General features: G+C 43.2%; 1 protein-coding gene across 1 annotated transcript in view; it reads right to left on the bottom strand.

Annotated features, from left to right (window-relative positions):
• Nucleotides 1-12,032, bottom strand: part of LOC138851044 (uncharacterized) — a 195,927-nt gene that overhangs the window by 847 nt on the left and 183,048 nt on the right. The window lies entirely within an intron of this gene.

Here is a 12,032-nt window from a genome sequence, read left to right as displayed (position 1 = left end):
TATATATATATATATATATATATATATATATATATATATATATATATATATATATATATATATATATATATTATATATATATATATATATATATATATATATATATATATATATATATATATATATATATATATATATATATATCACAACTACTGGATCACTATGACATGGCCTTGGATGCACTGGAAGAAAATCAGAATGCAGATGTAATATACACAGACTTTGCAAAAGCATTTGACAAATGCGATCATGGCGTAATAGCCCATAAAATACGTGCTAAAGGAATAACTGGGAAAGTGGGGAGATGGATCTTCAACTTCCTAACAAAGCGAACACAAAGAGTAGTGGTCAACAGAGTTAAATCGGAGGCTGCCATACTGAAGAGCTCTGTTCCACAAGGCACAGTACTCGCCCCCATCTTATTCCTTATCCTCATATCAGACATAAACAGAGATATACACCACAGCACCGTATCATCCTTTGCGGATGATACTAGGATCTGCATGAGGCTGTCATCTGCTGAGGACGCGGTTAACCTCCAAGAAGATATAAACAAAGTTTTCCAGTGGGCAACGGTAAACAATATGATGTTCAATGAGGACAAATTCCAACTACTCCGTTATGGAAAACTGGAGGAGATAATAACTAGAACAGAGTATACTACTGACTCCGGCCATACAATAGAGCGGAAAAATAATGTAAGGGACCTGGGAGTAGTAATGTCTGAGGATCTCACTTTCAAGGATCACAACAGTGCCACGATCGCACGTGCAAAGAAAATGATAGGATGGATAATGAGAACTTTCAAAACGAGAGATGCCAAGCCCATGATGATCCTTTTCAAATCACTTGTTCTCTCTAGGCTGGAATACTGCTGTACATTAACATCTCCATACAAAGCAGGTGAAATCGCAGATCTAGAGAGTGTACAGAGATCCTTTACTGCACGTATAAGTTCTGTCAAGCACCTTAACTACTGGGAACGCTTGGAAGCACTTGACTTGTACTCATTGGAACGCAGGAGGGAGAGATATATCATAATCTACACTTGGAAAATCTTGGAAGGAATGGTCCCAAATCTGCACACAGAAATCACTCCCTACGAAAGTAAAAGACTGGGCAGGCGATGCAAAATGCCGCCAATAAAAAGTAGGGGCGCCATTGGTACACTAAGAGAAAACACCATAAGTGTCCGGGGCCCAAAACTGTTCAACAGCCTCCCATCAAGCATTAGGGGAATTGCCAATAAACCCCTGGCTGCCTTTAAGAGAGAGCTGGACAGATACCTAAAGTCGGTGCCGGATCAGCCGGGCTGTGGCTCGTACGTCGGACTGCGTGCGGCCAGCAGTAACAGCCTAGTTGATCAGGCCCTGATCCATCGGGAGGCCTGGTCATGGACCGGGCCGCGGGGGCGTTGATCCCCGGAATAACCTCCAGGTAACCTCCAGGTATATATATATATATATATATATATATATATATATATACATACACACACACACACACACACACACACACACACACACACACACACACACACACACACACACACACACACACACACACACACACGTGTAAGGAAGCCTCGCCTTTTCAACTCCCGTTGTGCACGAGGAAAATTACCAACCAACCTCTAGCTGTCTTAAAGTGCCAACATGGTAAGTTCCTCAAGTCTGTGTCTGATTAGCCGGGCTGTGGTGCATGCGTCGAACTCGGTAAGGCTGGCACCTACAGCCTGGTCGATCAGATGCCTGGTTTGACACCAGTCTGTGCGAAGGCAGAGACTCCCCGATATCATGTACAGATGACAATTATATATATATATATATATATATATATATATATATATATATATATATATATATATATATATATATATATATATATATATATATATATATATATATATATCATGGTCAACATCATCATTTAAACGGCATACATTTCAAGTTGTTGGCAGGCAGAGAGAGTGTGGGGCCAGCTCTACCAGTCCTAGTTAACAGGTGTAACTTTCACTTTCTCTCACACAACCACAACTGTAACAGCAGTCACTGTATGTGTCCATGTATCCTCGTAATACACCGAGGGCTCTCTACCTGTTCTGGTTTCCAGGAAGTACCTCCCATGGAAAAAATATCTAACTACCTGGAGTCTACCTGGAGGGAATTCCGGGGATCAACGTCCCCGCGGCCCGGTCCACGACCAGGCCTCCCGGTGGATCAGGGCCTGATCAGCGAGGCTGTTACTGCTGGCCGCACGTAATCCAACGTATGAACCACAGCCCGGCTGATCCGGCACCGTCTTTAGGTATCTGTCCAGCTCCCTCTTGAAGACAACCAGGGATCTACCGGTAATGCAAATTATTGCTGGTGGGAGGCTGTTGAACAGTCTTGGGCCCCGGACACTTATTGTGTTTTCTCTTAGTGTACCAGTGACGCCCCTACTTTTCACTGGGGGTATGTTGCATCGCCTGCCAAGTCTTTTGCTTTCGTATGGAGTGATTGCTGTGTGCATATTAGGGACCAGTCCCTCCAGAATCTTCCAGGTGTAGATTATGATATATCTCTCTCGCCTGCGCTCTAGTGAGTACAAGTCAAGTGCTTCCAGGCGCTCCCAGTAGTTAAGGTGTTTGATGGAACTTATACGTGCAGTAAAGGCTCTCTCTACATTCTCTAGCTCTGCAATTTCACCTGCCTTGAGTGGGGATGTTAATGTACAGCAGTATTCCAGCCTAGAAAGAATAAGTGATTTAAAAAGGATCATCATTGGCTTAGCATCTCTTGTCTTGAATGTTCTCATTATCCATCCTATCAGTTTCCTAGCAGATGTGATAGTGGCATTGTTGTGATCCTTGAAGGTGAGATCCTCTGACATTACCACTCCCAGGTCTCTCACATTACTTTTCCTCTCTATTGTGTGATTGGAGTTTGTAGTATACTCAGTTCTAGTTATTATTTCCTCCAGTTTTCCATAACGGAGTAGTTGGAAATTGTCTTCATTGAACATCATTTTGTTCTCCGTTGCCCATTGGAAAACTTGGTTTATATCTTCTTGGAGGTTAACAGTGTCCTCAATGGATGACAGTCTCATGCAGATCCTAATCGTCTGCAAAAGATGATACAGCGCTGTGGTTTACATCTCTGTCTATGTCTGATATGAGAATAAGGAACAGGATAGGTGCGAGTTCTGTGCCTTGTGGGACAGAGCTCTTCACTCTGGCAGCATCTGATTTAACTCTGTTTACCACTACTCTTTGTGTGCGATTGGTTAGAAAGTTGAAGATCCATCTGCCTACTTTGCCGGTTATCCCTTTAGCACGCATTTTGTGTGCTATTACACCATGGTCGCACTTGTCAAAGGCTTTTGCAAAGTCTGTGTATACTACAATTTATACTATAATTTAAAGAGACAAAAAAACGGCCAGAACATGCCTGGCAACGAGGTGAAGAAGCATAACCAGAAAACGTTGAAATCTGCACGAGTATCACTGGTAGTGGGAGTACAGGTTGGGGTATAAGAGGGCAACGAAGCTAGCAACCGCAATATAAATATTATAGAGATTTGTTATCTACAAGTGGTTCTGGGGTTTATCTTCCCCACGGCCTGGTCTCAGACCAGGTCTCCTAGATGGTCTCAGACCAAGTCTCCTAGATGGTCTTAGACCAGGTCTCCTATATGGTCTCAGACCAGGTCTCCTAGATGGTCTCAGACCAGGTCTCCTAGATTGTCTCAGACCAGGTCTCCTAGATGGTCTCAGACCAGGTCTCCTAGATGAGAAAGGTAATATTACAGGATTAAGAAGCACACAGGAGTGTAAAGGTAGGTACATACTGGATGTAAGAAATCTGTAAGATTTATGTCATCGTACGTCTTCATGAGACAAGAAAACATCAGTGATCTTGCCAGAGTGCAAAAAAAAAAAAAACTATTATTAGTAAAGTAACGCACTACTGTTATGTCCATGTTAAAAAGAAGTGTGGTTAAGGTGTGTAGATTAACGTCTTACCTAAATGATACGTGAAGGACGCCAACTACAGGCGTCCCTCAGGTATCCTTGCTAAGACAATCTATAAACTAAGTTAGGTTTAGAATCACCTCGTAGGAGTACATAACTAGCTTGGTGTCCGGACATTATAACCTCCTCGGACAAGTACCTAAAAAGGCTGGTGTCCGGACGTTACGACCTACTCGGACGAGTACCTAAAAAGCCTGGTGTCCGGACATTACAAACTACTCGGACAAGTACGTAACTAGCTTGGTGCCCAGACATAATTCATGGAATAAAAACTTTCCGAGGTAGAGGCGGAAATCTCACATTCTAACACCAGTTCTCCTTTCTTGTTGGGTCACACACAACAATATAGTACACCAGTATTGGCTGTCGTGGTAAATCTGTTAAGGATCAGAGAGATCATCGCCCCCGCGGCCCGTCTCATACCAGGACTCCTACATCGGAAAGGAAATATTACAATAACAGTAAGTAAAACGAAACATTTATCACATGATAATGGTCGACGGAAGCAACGAAACGTTCTAAAATCTTCTCTCCAAATTTTAGGATATTTGTGAATTGTCCTAGGCACAGTATTAGGAGGTTCATTAACTTAGGAACTACAGGTCAGTGTATATCAAATATAAGCAGAAGTTGTAAGATTTACCTCTCATTTTACATGTTCATGATATAGAGAAGATCTGTAATCCTGCAACATATTGTGCAACATATTGTAAAAACGCTTGTGTATTTAATTTAATTAAAGACTTAAAAAACATACATGTTTCAGTTCACCCTTCTGAAGACATCAACAAAAAACGGTTTCACAGGACTAACTCGCCTAAAGTCCGCCATTGGATAATACAGTGCTTTCTTTCCCTGCCGCCTAATGCACCTTCACACAAGATCGATAATGTGTGTGGCATCTCATAAATGCACTAGAGCCAGGCAAGATGGCGGAGATATTGAGCTGTGACTAATCTCGTGTACAGAGAATTGATTTCAGCAACGAAGTTGAGATGCACCCACACAGTGTGCAGTTACGCTATAACAAAACGTTTACAATGACACGTCCTAAGTGATTGCATTTTGTGTCTTTTACACTACTGCTTAAGATTATATACCTTTGTATTTACCTATCTCTGCTTGCAAGGGTCAAATCACTGCCCCCTCGACACTACCTTTATTAACTTCTATCGTCTGGCTCTAATGATTTCTCTCCTCCAGAAACAAAAGCTATTTATATTCCATCGCACAGGATGGGTGTCCTTGTCATATTGCATCGCACAAGATGGGTGTCATTGTCATATGCCATCGCACAGGATGGGTGTCCTTGTCATATTGCATCGCACAAGATGGTTGTCCTTGTCATATGCCATTGCACAGGATGGGTGTCCTTGTCACATTACATCGCACAGGATGGGTGTCCTTGTCATATGCCATCGCACAGGATGGGTGTCCTTGTCACATTACATCGCACAGGATGGGTGTCCTTGTCATATGCCATCGCACAGGATGGGTGTCCTTGTCACATTACATCGCACAGGATGGGTGTCCTTGTCATATGCCATTGCACAGGATGGGTGTCCTTGTCACATTACATCGCACAGGATGGGTGTCCTTGTCATATGCCATCGCACAGGATGGGTGTCCTTGTCACATTACATCGCACAGGATGGGTGTCCTTGTCACATTACATCGCACAGGATGGGTGTCCTTGTCATATTCCATCACACAGGATGAACTTTATACAATAGGTAATGAAATGTGTTGGGAGGTTTCAGCAGTGTCAGCCAGAGCTGCGAGGCTTCAGTAAGGAGATAAGGACATCGTTAAGCATTCCACTATGGGTTTAGTAACTACGGTAGCTTCAAAGGTTCTCCTGCAGCAGAGCTGGAGTTACTATCACACAGGAATTACCATCTCTCAAGATGATCTATCCCACCTCCTAGTTCCCTACCCCCGTCCTGTTCTCCCTTTATTCCCCCCCCCCATCATCTACGGTCCCCCTCCTGTCTCCACTCCCAGAAACATGTGGGAAACTACAGCTGCAAGTTTATGTCACCGGCCGTGATGTCATTACCTGAACCTTTACCAACATACTACCTACCTACCTACCTACCTACCCTCTCACAACGCAGCCCCTCTCCCCTCTATACCCCCAATACACACACATACATAGGGAGAGAGTGGACCTAGCAAAGATGTCAACAGTCTATTACACTGCATAGTCTGTTACTTGTGCAGTATGTCCTAAGCGGGAAGAGGAGATATGAATCGATCCCTGCAACCACATATAGGTGAGTACAAGTACACACACACACACACACACACACACACACACACACACACACACACACACACACACACACACACACACACACACACACATATCATCAAATACTGTTCCACGCAATGCACCAAAATATTACAGAAGTTAAGTTACATTAGGTGACTAAGATCTACATTAGGTGAAAAAGATCTTAGTGACCTAGATCAATAGCATTTCTCAGTCTTAATTTCCGTTTACTTTGGGCTCAAATTCCCTAATTGGACTTTTAATTAGCTCCGACTTAGCGAAATTCAAGAAGCTAACTGCAGCTCTTTGATGCAAATATGAAGAGTACTGCCGGAGCCCGGCCATGGGCCAGGCTCGTCTGGTGCTAGCCTGCTCAACCAGGCTGTTGCTGCTGGAGGCCCAATGACCCTACATATCCATCACAGGGATTATTGCCAACGAAACCTTCACGTCTTGAAGATCAGTTAACACTATGAGGGATTTCTGAATCAACTTTTAATTCATCGTTATCTGTTGATGCAGAGGCAGGTTGATGAACACTGTTATCTGTTGATGCAGAGGCAGGTTGATGAACATTGTTATCTGTTGATGCAGAGGTAGGTTGGTGAACATTGTTATCTGTTGATGCAGAGGCAGGATGATGAACACTGTTATCTGTTGATGCAGAGGCAGGTTGATGAACATTGTTATCTGTTGATGCAGAGGCAGGTTGATGAACATTGTTATCTGTTGATGCAGAGGCAGGATGATGAACACTGTTACCTGTTGATGCAGAGGTAGGTTGATGAACAGTGTTATCTGTTGATGCAGAGGCAGGTTGATGAACACTGTTATCTGTTGATGCAGAGGCAGGATGATGAACATTGTTATCTGTTGATGCAGAGGCAGGTTGATGAACATTGTTATCTGTTGATGCAGAGGCAGGTTGATGAACATTGTTATCTGTTGATGCAGAGGCAGGTTGATGAACACTGTTATCTGTTGATGCAGAGGCAGGTTGATGAACACTGTTATCTGTTGATGCAGAGGCAGGTTGATGAACACTGTTATCTGTTGATGCAGAGGCAGGTTGATGAACATTGTTATCTGTTGATGCAGAGGCAGGTTGATGAACACTGTTATCTGTTGATGCAGAGGCAGGTTGGTGAACACTGTTATCTGTTGATGCAGAGGCAGGTTGATGAACACTGTTATCTGTTGATGCAGAGGTAGGATGATGAACACTGTTATCTGTTGATGCTGAGGTAGGATGATGAACACTGTTATCTGTTGATGCAGAGGCAGGTTGATGAACACTGTTATCTGTTGATGCAGAGGCAGGTTGATGAACACTGTTATCTGTTGATGCAGAGGTAGGATGATGAACATTGTTATCTGTTGATGCAGAGGCAGGTTGATGAACACTGTTATCTGTTGATGCAGAGGCAGGTTGATGAACACTGTTATCTGTTGATGCAGAGGCAGGTTGATGAACACTGTTATCTGTTGATGCTGAGGTAGGATGAACACTGTTATCTGTTGATGCAGAGGCAGGTTGATGAACACTGTTATCTGTTGACGCAGAGGCAGGTTGATGAACATTGTTATCTGTTGATGCTGAGGTAGGATGATGAACACTGTTATCTGTTGATGCAGAGGCAGGTTGATGAACATTGTTATCTGTTGATGCTGAGGTAGGATGATGAACACTGTTATCTGTTGATGCAGAGGTAGGATGATGAACATTGTTATCTGTTGATGCAGAGGTAGGATGATGAACATTGTTATCTGTTGATGCAGAGGCAGGTTGATGAACATTGTTATCTGTTGATGCAGAGGCAGGTTGATGAACATTGTTATCTGTTGATGCAGAGGTAGGATGATGAACATTGTTATCTGTTGATGCAGAGGTAGGATGATGAACACTGTTATCTGTTGATGCAGAGGCAGGTTGGTGAACACTGTTATCTGTTGATGCAGAGGCAGGTTGATGAACATTGTTATCTGTTGATGCAGAGGTAGGATGATGAACACTGTTATCTGTTGATGCAGAGGCAGGTTGATGAACACTGTTATCTGTTGATGCAGAGGTAGGATGATGAACATTGTTATCTGTTGATGCAGAGGTAGGATGATGAACATTGTTATCTGTTGATGCAGAGGTAGGATGATGAACACTGTTATCTGTTGATGCAGAGGCAGGTTGATGAACATTGTTATCTGTTGATGCAGAGGTAGGTTGGTGAACATTGTTATCTGTTGATGCAGAGGTAAGCTGGTGAACATTGTTATCTGTTGATGCAGAGGTAAGTTGGTGAACATTGTTATCTGTTGATGCAGAGGTAAGTTGGTGAACATTGTTATCTGTTGATGCAGAGGTAGGATGATGAACACTGTTATCTGTTGATGCAGAGGCAGGTTGATGAACATTGTTATCTGTTGATGCAGAGGTAGGTTGGTGAACATTGTTATCTGTTGATGCAGAGGTAAGCTGGTGAACATTGTTATCTGTTGATGCAGAGGTAAGTTGGTGAACATTGTTATCTGTTGATGCAGAGGTAAGTTGGTGAACATTGTTATCTGTTGATGCAGAGGCAGGTTGGTGAACATTGTTATCTGTTGATGCAGAGGTAAGTTGGTGAACATTGTTATCTGTTGATGCAGAGGCAGGTTGGTGAACAGTGTTATCTGTTGATGCAGAGGCAGGTTGATGAACATTGTTATCTGTTGATGCAGAGGCAGGTTGGTGAACATTGTTATCTGTTGATGCAGAGGCAGGTTGGTGAACAGTGTTATCTGTTGATGCAGAGGCAGGATGATGAACACTGTTATCTGTTGATGCAGAGGCAGGTTGGTGAACAGTGTTATCTGTTGATGCAGAGGCAGGTTGATGAACATTGTTATCTGTTGATGCAGAGGCAGGATGATGAACATTGTTATCTGTTGATGCAGAGGCAGGTTGGTGAACAGTGTTATCTGTTGATGCAGAGGCAGGTTGGTGAACAGTGTTATGTGGTCATACAGACAGGTTCGTGAACAATGTTATGTGTTTATACAGACAGGTTCGTGAACAGTGTTATTTAGTGTTAGATGGAACCAAGCTGGTAGTGTTATGTGGTCATACAGTTTGATGAACACTTATGTGGTCATAAAGACAGGTTGGTGAACTATATTACCTGATCACACAGACAGGTTGGTGAACAATATTACCTGATCATACAGACAGGTTGGTGAACAATATTATCTGATCACACAGACAGGTTGGTGAACAATATTACCTGATCACACAGACAGGTTGATCAATATTACCTGATCACACAGACAGGTTGGTGAACGCTTCAATGACTTGGTGACTCTGGTCATTGTCTCCCTGACTTAATCACACATCCTTCAGGGTATATATATGGGTTGGACAAAAGCATTTGTTATTTTCAATATGGAGTTGCTCCTCCATTTGCAGCTAAACAACACCAATTCGTCGAGGGATTTATTCATATAGCATCTGAACAGTTTCCAACTGACTCCACAGATGCTCTATGATATCTAAATCCGGCGATTGTGGGAGCCAATCTAAGTGTTCGACTTCACTTACAGTTTCATTATGTCAATTCTGAACAACTTTAGCGGTATGAATTGGTGCAGCGCCGTCCTGGAAGAATGAATTGGTGCAGCGTCGTCCTGGAAGAATGAATTGGTGCAGCGTCGTCCTGGAAGAATGAATTGGTGCAGCGTCGTCCTGGAAGAATGAATTGGTGCAGCGTCGTCCTGGAAGAATGAATTGGTGCAGCGTCGTCCTGGAAGAATGAATTGGTGCAGCGTCGTCCTGGAAGAATGAATTGGTGCAGCGTCGTCCTGGAAGAATGAATTGGTGCAGCGTCGTCCTGGAAGAATGAATTGGTGCAGCGTCGTCTTGGAAGACAGTACAGAAATGAACTTGTAACACAAATTGATTAGTCAGTCATTCGACAGATCAGTCAGCAGGTGTTCAGGTTATTCTGGCCAACCCTTACACCGAGGGATGTACTCGCCTGTTGTGGATGCAAATTTGAGTTTTAGCTCCTGGCTGACAGTACCCTACCTAAAGTGCAACGTGTGATTGACTCCGGGAAGGAGGGGGAGGTCAGAGCCAGTGGTCAGGTCCAAGAGCAGACCTGGTTGATGGCCTGATCAATCAGGCTGCTGGTGCTAGCAGCATGTAAAACGATACAATCCAGCTGATCAGGATCTTGTAAGACAGCAGTTTATTTTCCTCCTGAAAAATTGATCCTTCGTTATGGCAACATTTTTTGTGCGAGATGGTAACAGACTGAAGATCTGTTTACCTTTTACTAGCTATGTTACAAAATGACACAAGTGTTTGCCAGAATGCCACCCACAGCGGTTGACTGACACTTATCTACCTATTTCTCCGTGCCAGGTATACAAGGACACCAGCTATAAGCTTGACCATACGTTTCTTAGTGCCTGGGATCAAACCTGGGACGTTGTGACTGATAGCCCAATGCTCTCACCTGTGATGTACACGTCACCCCTTACACTACCAGGAAGACTAGGGGAGGGATGAAATGCTCACCTGTGCGTACACAGGTGTGTGTGTGTGTGTGTGTGTGTGTGTGTGTGTGTGTGTGTGTGTGTGTGTGTGTGTGTGTGTGTGTGTGTGTGTGTGTGTGTGTGTGTGTGTGTGTACTCACCTAGCTGTGGTTGAAGGAGTCGAATCATAACTCCTGGCCCCGCTTCTTCACTGGCTGCTACTGGGTCACTCTACCCGCACCATGAGCTTTATCATACCTCTGCTGAAAGCTATGAATGGATCCTGCCTCCACTACATCGCTTCCCAAATTATTCCACTTCCTGTCTACTCTGTGACTGAAGAAATACTTCCTAACATCCCTGTGATTCATGTGTGTGTGTGTGTGTGTGTGTGTGTAATATAGCATAAACGCCCAAGTGTTGTACAGGTGTTTCATTTACACACTTGGTTCATATACCAGTGACGTGGGTCAGTAGGCCCACTTATATATTTGTCTAACCTACTTTTTGGATTCTCAATGCCTTCCTTCAAATAATGCTGTTAAATCTTTATGACCGGGCAGTAAAAAAAATTGAAAACCAGAATTTAATTATTGTAACTCACGAAATCATAATAACACGATTGGTTACGCACCGGCCTGTGAGTTTTACGACTCACTCGCCGCAGGTTCAAACCTCACCCGTTCCCTGGTTTACTTATTGTACACAAATCGCTAGATTAACTTCCTAGAAGTTCAAAGACCAGCAATAGAAAAATCGAATACTGCTTTCAGAATGTTATAAACCAGGCCCCAAACTTCTCGTTGCTTGGGCATTTCAATTTAAGACGTCTAAACGGACGAACGTAACAAATACCTGTTCTGTAGTTGAGAAAATTCCAGGAGGCAACCGAGATGAACCGTCTCACACATTCGAAGTATTTATCCTGCGAAAGATTCTACTGAAACCAGCACATAATGGAGCCGGTCAGACTGTAAAATACCCTTGACCTTGTACTCACACATAATGAGGATCTGATCCAGATTACAAAGGTGTCAGATACCGCAAACTAGGATTGCAATGTAACTGAAGTTCAGACCTGCAAACACGCTCGCCTTGAGACACACAGCACAGTCATGAGGGGGTAGTCAACAAATTCAACTGGAACAATATATTAACTGGAGCAAATAAATTATGACCTTAATGAAATATGTTGGAAAGATAGCATGAGCAACGTTGATATAAACTAGTGTC

Source organism: Cherax quadricarinatus, chromosome 43 (genome assembly GCF_038502225.1).
Source record: "Cherax quadricarinatus isolate ZL_2023a chromosome 43, ASM3850222v1, whole genome shotgun sequence".
Taxonomy (NCBI): domain Eukaryota; kingdom Metazoa; phylum Arthropoda; class Malacostraca; order Decapoda; family Parastacidae; genus Cherax; species Cherax quadricarinatus.
This window is presented reverse-complemented; position numbering and strand designations above follow the sequence as displayed.